At 36.1% G+C, this 7,869-nt stretch overlaps 1 pseudogene; it reads left to right on the top strand.

Moving 5' to 3' along the window:
* The first annotated feature begins 3,381 nt into the window (after positions 1-3,381).
* On the top strand, positions 3,382-4,434 carry LOC134808030 (large ribosomal subunit protein uL30-like; annotated as a pseudogene).
* The last annotated feature ends 3,435 nt before the right edge of the window (positions 4,435-7,869 follow it).

Genomic DNA, 7,869 nt, shown 5'->3' with positions numbered 1-7,869 from the left:
ACCATATCACCCACCTTCCCATGACCGGGTCCTTCTGGAGCACTTCTCTCTCAGGCTCTCTACTTTAGGCTTCCAAAGCAACTTACCCATTACAGTTCAGGTTTTCCTACCCCAGTACTTGTTCTAGGGGAGGATTCTGCTTATGGCCATTAAGTTGTGATTTTCTCTTTGTACCTATCTTGCTAATTTTGGAGGGTAGTAGTTTGTTCTGTAATCAAACTTCTCTGATGGATCTAAAATGAGTTGTTGATTTCTTTAGTCTGTTCAGCTTTTTATATGTTAGGATGCAGTAATGACTTGTAAGCTCCTTATGCACCAGAACAGAACCTGGAAATTCTAAATCTATAAGCTTTTTTTTTTTTTTCTTACATCTGACTTTGTAATAGAATTTAACTAGTCTCTTGAAATTAGTTGGATATTCCATCATCCTTTTTGCAACTTCTGTTTGCTGGAACAAGTTTATAAGGAGTGATAAGTAGTAAGTATGCGTTCCTTAAATGTTTGGTAAAAAGTACCTGCAAAATAGTCAGGGTCTGGGGTCTTACACAATTTTTAAATATTGTTCCAGGTTCTATTTCCATATAACTTAATTAAATTATTTGAGTTTTTTTTGTTTTTTTGTGTGCTCAGCCACCATAAATCATTTTTAGTACCATACAGCCACACACACACACACAGACACACACACAGACACACACACACAAAACCTCTGGGGCTTTGCACTTGTTATTTCTCTTTTTGGAGTACTCTTCTTTTTATACATTTTGCCAGCTAACTCTTACTATTCATTAATTTTCTTTGATACTTTGCCTGCAATCAATAGCTTCTACCAGATGGTAGTGGTCATATATTATAGAGAACCATGCCTTCCAGAAAGCCTTGACCTCAGTCAGATCAGATTTGTATGCTATATAGAATCCTTCTCTTTTCTCAAGGCTCTTATCACACAATATTGTCATTCCCTGTAGAGTCATCAGTATGTTCCACTAGTTCATAATCTCCTTGAAGGCAAGAGTTGTATCACTTCTTGATTCCTAATAGATTGACATATTAAGTCCTTAAAGTATTTGTAAAATAAAACATTCTGTACAACTAACTAGGTTATGGTGTTAAAGGGCAAGTGTTTTTTTTCTCCATACCTTTGCTTGATATTGACATTTGTGAAATTTTAATTGTTCAGTGTACACTTTAAGCAGATAACCACTACCATCTGGTGGCAATTACATGAATTACAGTCAATAACCTCAGAGAGAATATTTCAAGCCGGTAGTTCTCACTTCGGGGAATGGGAAACCAGACCAGCAGAGAGGTGGGTGACAAATGTGTTTCTCAAGTACTTAAAAGGTCAAAGTTAGCTCACTATTTTCAAAACATTATGGGCATATTCAGTGATAACTCCATAATCACATATTTTACTTGCAAGCACATGGTTCAAATATTCTTTAAAGATATTTTATTAAATAGACATTTATTTTGTTGTATTTTTCAACTGTATTGACTTTTTATCATTATGAAATCTCTTTTTAAATCTCTAGTTATTCTCCTTAAGTTTTACTTTAATATTAATAGAGCTACACTACTTTCTTTCAATTATTTTTTACATGGTATATCTTTTTCTATCAATCATTTTACTTTGAACTGATCTGTATCCTTATATTTGTAGTTTGTGACTATCCCTCTATCTGCTCCACTGGCTCCGTCTTATGTGTCAGGCAGTCTTCTAGAAGTGGTCATACTTATCTTCGCTAAGGCCATTCAAGACTGTTACTTTGCAATGCCAATGGGCCTCCAGTAGATACCTCTTGTCTTCATCAATGGGTGACATCATGCTCTCCTAGTTTAACACTAAGCTGTGACACTCAAGGATGTATATACCTTGTGCAAATGGGATGCTCTTTTTGTTCTGCATGTGGACTCTTGCTTATCCTCCCTGCTTGTGGCCGTGTGGGAAAGGTAACAGCGTGGTCAGCATTGAGAGACATCAAATTCTAGGAATGCAGTGACTATAATCTACTGTATCGTGAGGACTATGTAGGTGGAAGATGTGTATTTTATGCTATAAAATTCCAATAGGACATTTAACATGACTAGAAAATAATTGTTCATATTTTCCTGAATACTCTGGGAAATTGTCAGTAATGCTTAGCTATAATTTTTAGAGAGCCACTGAATACTAGCATTCATTTGCAGCATAATGAATGATGTACCATCATAAGTAGTAATGTGACCAGCATTAAGTCAATGGTATTAAGATTTTGCAGAGGCAAGATACTGTTTTAATACAAACAGATTCTAAAAAGCCACAACATTGTGGTTAATAACAATAATGTCCTCTATTTTCTGAAGGTGGAAAATATGAAATTAGCCTGTATGGTCATTTGACAACTCACACAAAATAATTCGTGAACCTGAATAGAAGGAGATGGTGTTTGGATACCATAAAAAATAATTGTATGCACTAACTGGATAATAAATAAATTGATAAGTGCCTAATTTCTGTCCACTATTAAAAACCATCTTTATGATAAGTCTCTATGCCTAATATAAACCCATGAGTATTATAAGGCATTTTAAAATCATGTTGCAGATATAGAAAGGACCCTGTATCAAATATTTGCCTGATGTCTTGCTGACCGTAGAGGTGGCCCTGTTTTTAGGCATCTCTAATTAGATAGTAGGGAATTGTTTAGAAGAAGGATTATAGAGGGGAAATATACCTAATTAATCAAGATATAATTAAATGGAATACATTGGAAATTGTCCTGAGAGTGAGAGCTGTGATGTATACACACACTGATGATCCATAAATTAAAGGAAAGTACAAATTAGAACTTTAGCGAAGGGATAGCTTGAACACAGACCTCTGGTTTCCAAATCTTTTGAGTTTTCTTTCTAGGGTGATGCAATATAACATTCCAGAAAAGGCAAAACTATGAGGATGAAAAATGATCCATAAATTATAGTGCCAATCTACCATATCCAAAAAAATACTTTGGATTAAAAGAAAACTGAAACAGAACAGAGATTTCAAAGTAGGTGGTGACCAAAAGAAGATACAAATTTTATAAGCCTTCAATTAGTCTATCTACCTGACTACCTATCCATCTAAAATAACTAAACTTTTGAAATAAACTTTAAGAATTTTTTAGATATTCGAGTCAATATTAAAAATATATATATTGATAGAAGCCTGAAATAAAAATTTTACATTGTCTCAACGAAACACAACATGGTTGGTTAATGTGAGTGTTGAAATTGATATAATTCATATTAGATAATATTAAAATGATAAAAAGGAATCAGATCTCTTTTTTGTTAATGTGGAGGAAACAGAGGATATGTTTTAAAATAAGAAAAGCACCCTGTTTTATGGCTGAAACCATGGAGGGTGTCAAAGAGAAGGAGGAGGTTCCTGCTGTGCCAGAAACCCTTAAGAAAAAGCAATGGGATTTCGTAGAGCTGAAGATCAAGCACCTGAGAAAGAATTTTGCCCAGAAGATGCTTCAAAAGGCAAGGAGGAAGCTTATTTGTGAAAAAAGAGAAGCACTATCACAAGGAATATAGACAGATGTACAGCACAGAAATTCGATAGGTAGGATGGCAAGAAAAGGTGGCAACTTCTCGGCCGGGCACAGTGGCTCACACCTGTAATCCCAGCACTTTGTGAGGCCGAGGCGGGCGGATCACGAGGTCAGGAGATGGAGACCATCCTGGCAAACACGGTGAAAGCCCGTCTCTACTAAAAATACAAAAAATTAGCCGGGCGTGGTGGCAGGCGCCTCTAGTCCCAAATACTCGGGAGGCTGAGGCAGGAGAATGGCGTGAACCTGGGAGGCGGAGCTTGCAGTGAGCCGAGATCGCACCACTGCACTCCAGCCTGGGCAACAGAGCGAGACTCCGTCTAAAAAAAAAAAAAAAAAGGTGGCAACTTCTATGTACCTGCATGCAGAACCCAAAACGATGTTTGTCATCAGGATCGGAGGTATCAGTGATGTGAGCCCAAAGATCCGAAAGGTGTTGCAGCTTCTTCACCTTCATCAAATCTTCAGTGGAACCTTTATGAAGCTCAACAAGGCTTCGTTTAACATTCTGAGGATTGTAGGACCATATATTACATGGGGGTACCCAAATCTGAAGTCAGTAAATGAACTTATCTACAAGGATGGTTATTGCAAAATCAATAAGAAGCAAATTGCTTTGACAGGTAACACTGATTGCTTGATCTCTTGGCATCATCTTCATGGAGGATCTGATTCATGAGATCTATACTGTTGGAAAATGCTTTAAGAAGCAAACAACTTCCTGTGGCCCTTCAAATTATCCTCTCCATGAGGTGGAATGAAAAAAAAAAAAAAGACAGCTTATTTAGTAGAAAGTGATGATCCTGGCAACAGGGAGGAACAGATCAACAGGCTTATCAGAAGAATGAACTAAGGTGTCTGCCACGATTATTTTTCTAATCTGGTGAGTTAATAAAACAGTACCTGCTCTCAGATTGGAAAAAAAAAAAAGCAAGTGAGAAAAAAATGATCCATTTTTGTTAAAACAAACAAACCAAAATTCTGTATATGTATATACACTTATACGATTTTGTGTGGGCATAGGCTAAGAGAAAATATAAAGGCTACTAACATTGGTTTAATTATGTTTGTATGGAAAGAGGAAAGTAATTAGGGAGAGCTAATAAATTGGTTATATTTCTTTGCATTATTTCTCTCATTACAGTGGTTGTGTAATATTGAATTAACATTTCAATGAGAAAAGTGTTAATTAACAAATGGATATTTATTACTGTAGAACAGCATTCTAAATCATTTGTTGGCATCTGCAAGGTATTGTGTTAGAGTGGAGACTTGCAGGCATACATGAAATCTGTCCTCAAGAAGCTGCCAATTATTTTTCTACTTCTGTTAAGTCAGACTAGGTTGACGTAGATAGGCCAATCGTCTAGACATATTTAGGTTTAGGAAACTTTTAAACATCAAGGACTAAAGGAAAACACACTGAGGTGAGCCCAACATTTATTGCATTTTTTCCTCTTGAGGCATTTGCCAATTAACATGTAGTATCTGGTAGACTGGAAAGGTGGTAAGCAAATGGCAGCTTAATGCCTGAGAAATTGGGCAGAGCTTCTGGCCATTTTATGAGGGTGATGGGACAAAATAATTGTTCAAAGTGAACAAGGAGGAGGATTTTGGGCAAACACCTCAGGCTTTCAGTTAAAAACCTTGGGCCGAGCACGGTGGCTCATGCCTGTAATCCCAACACTTTGGGAGGCCGAGGCGGGCAGATCATCAGGTCAGGAGACTAAGACCATCTTGGCTAATACACGATGAAACCCCGTCTCTACTAAAAATACAAAAAAATTAGCCAGGCTTGGTGGCAGGCACTTGTAGTCCCAGCTACTTGGGAGGCTGAGGCAGGAGAATGGCATAAACCCGGGAGGTGGAGTTTGCAGTGAGCCGAGATTGTGCCACTGCACTCTAGCCTGGGTGACAGAGCGAGACTCCATCTCAAAAAAAAAAAAGAAAAAAAGAAAAAGAAAACCTTGAAACCTTGAAGAATTACAACTTAGGAATATGAGTGAAAGATGTAAGTCATCCGTCACAACTCACAAAATCTGCATACTGCTAGGATTAACTGTTAATTAATTCATCCCTAACCTAGCCTGCCAGAAGCAAAATTACACCCTCTTTGGAAGAATATAATATCATCCATAGCAAGAGAACATTTTTCATATACAATGTTTGGCATTAAATAAAAATTACTATAGATAATGGAAAAGAAAATACATTTTTGAACATCAAGGAAAAATTTCTAGAATATAGAAACAGAATATTATTATAATCAAGTTGTCATGAAATTGTAGAACAATATATAAGATATCAGAAGAAAACTAGAAACTATTAAAAAGTAAATATAAATACTAGTTATAAAAAATACAATAACAGAAATTAAGAAATCAAAACAAATTTAATAAGAAGAAGACACAGTTGAGGATCAGATTTCTTTAAGTCACAGAATAGATTCAGTTTTGGTAAATAATCCTGATGCTGGGGACAGAATGGAAGCCTCAGAAATCTCAAAAGCCAAAGCCAGAAATATATTTGGTTGGTCAAAGTGTGCATTTCAGGCATGGGAACAGCATGAGCAAACCATAGAGACAATAAAGTACAGGAAATGTGAACTAGTACTGTTCATCTTAATTATAGGTGGTACATAGGGGATTCAAGAAAGATGAGAGTGGAAAAATAGGTAGTGGTTAGCTTAAGAAAAGTCAATACACTATTATGTGAAAAGCAGTATATATTAATAGTAACTCTTCATTTTGTCAGTTGAGGACACAAATCTCATGGCAGAATTTAAAATGGAAATATAAGAAACTCACTTCTCACTAACTTATACAATATTTTATCAGCTGTTTACATGTACATGAATAGTGAGCTTGCATTTTCTTATGAAACTCTCAGTTAAAAGGAGTTTCTTACATCACTATTTTATTTATGAGTTTGTTATTCTAGATATAGAAGCCACAATGTGACAAAGCCCAACTTTCTGAAAAATAGATGTAAACACAGAAAAATTAAAAACAGCTCTAAAGTTCTGGCATCTTTCAAAGTGAAGCTGTGTGGAGCAATGGCCAGAGTTCTAAGTCCTATCATCTGTAATGCCTTGGCCCATCTTGCCATCTCAAGTTTTCCAGGTTAAAAAAAATTACTATTGGGAATAAAAAGGAAAGGAATACATGTGAGATATGGATGTAAAAGCCATTAGGGATGTTACTCCACAAGACTTTATTAGATGTGGAAGTTGTGGTAGAGAGTAGATTTAAAAATAATTCTGAGATTTTTCAGCCAATAATGAGCACAATTGGTTAATAACCAGAACAATTAGTATTTATAAAGATATACAATATCTTGGGAGATCTTTAAAGGGGGATTCCATAGTTGACTGAAAAATTTATATTTCTCAGCCATCTTGAAGCTTGTTATAAGAGTTCAAGATCTTGTGTTCTTACATATGGAAGAAATAGTTGAAACAGTGGAACTAAATGTGATTCTGTGGAAAGAAATGGTGAGAGAGAGAGAGAGCAAGAGCTAGAAAGAGAAATATTGAAATCAATATCTTGAAAAATATAGTCCAGAACAAGCCAAAGAAAGAGGCTATATCTCACACACCTGTATCTTAGAAACTGTGTGTCTAAGACACCTGTGAATGGCTTAGTACGGTGCTCTACACAAAAACTCTGCTTAACAAATAGTTATCAAATTTATGGACAATTTAAACATTTATTCTGATTCCTCTGTCCATAGCAGGATAACATAATGAATTAGGGAACTAAGGAGAGAGATTGCTAGAGGCAGGCTGAAAGAAGTAAAAACCAATAACAAAAATAACAAGAAACAGAATAAACTATGAAAAGCAGCAAAATATACTTAAAAAGCCAAACATCCTATGATCTTAGGAGTGAGCAACAAATGGTCATCCCAACAACATAATAGCTCATAAACAGGATACTGGGTTTCAATAGGAAGCATGGTTGACAGTGGTAAGTATGCCTCGAGATTATTAAGAAATCAACCCAACCTAAAGGCCTTTCCCTTTATTTGTATTTTAGTAAAGTTACTCCATAACAGAAATACATTGCAAGGATAGGAGTAGAGTGAGATGACAGCTGAGAAAAATAAGACTTATTGTTGCAAGACTTTTTCCTTAGTTCAGCTGACAGCTGGGTTCTTTTCACATAGCCATGAGAGATTAGGCTCACAGACAATTTGAAGGGTGAGAATAATGGGATTTATTGGGCAGAAAGGGAAAAAAGGGAAACAGGGAACCCCTGCAAGGCCAGGGTCCTGCTAGTATACTTCC

The sequence above is a fragment of the Pan troglodytes genome, chromosome 13, assembly GCF_028858775.2.
Source record: "Pan troglodytes isolate AG18354 chromosome 13, NHGRI_mPanTro3-v2.0_pri, whole genome shotgun sequence".
In the NCBI taxonomy this organism is placed as follows: domain Eukaryota; kingdom Metazoa; phylum Chordata; class Mammalia; order Primates; family Hominidae; genus Pan; species Pan troglodytes.
This window is presented reverse-complemented; position numbering and strand designations above follow the sequence as displayed.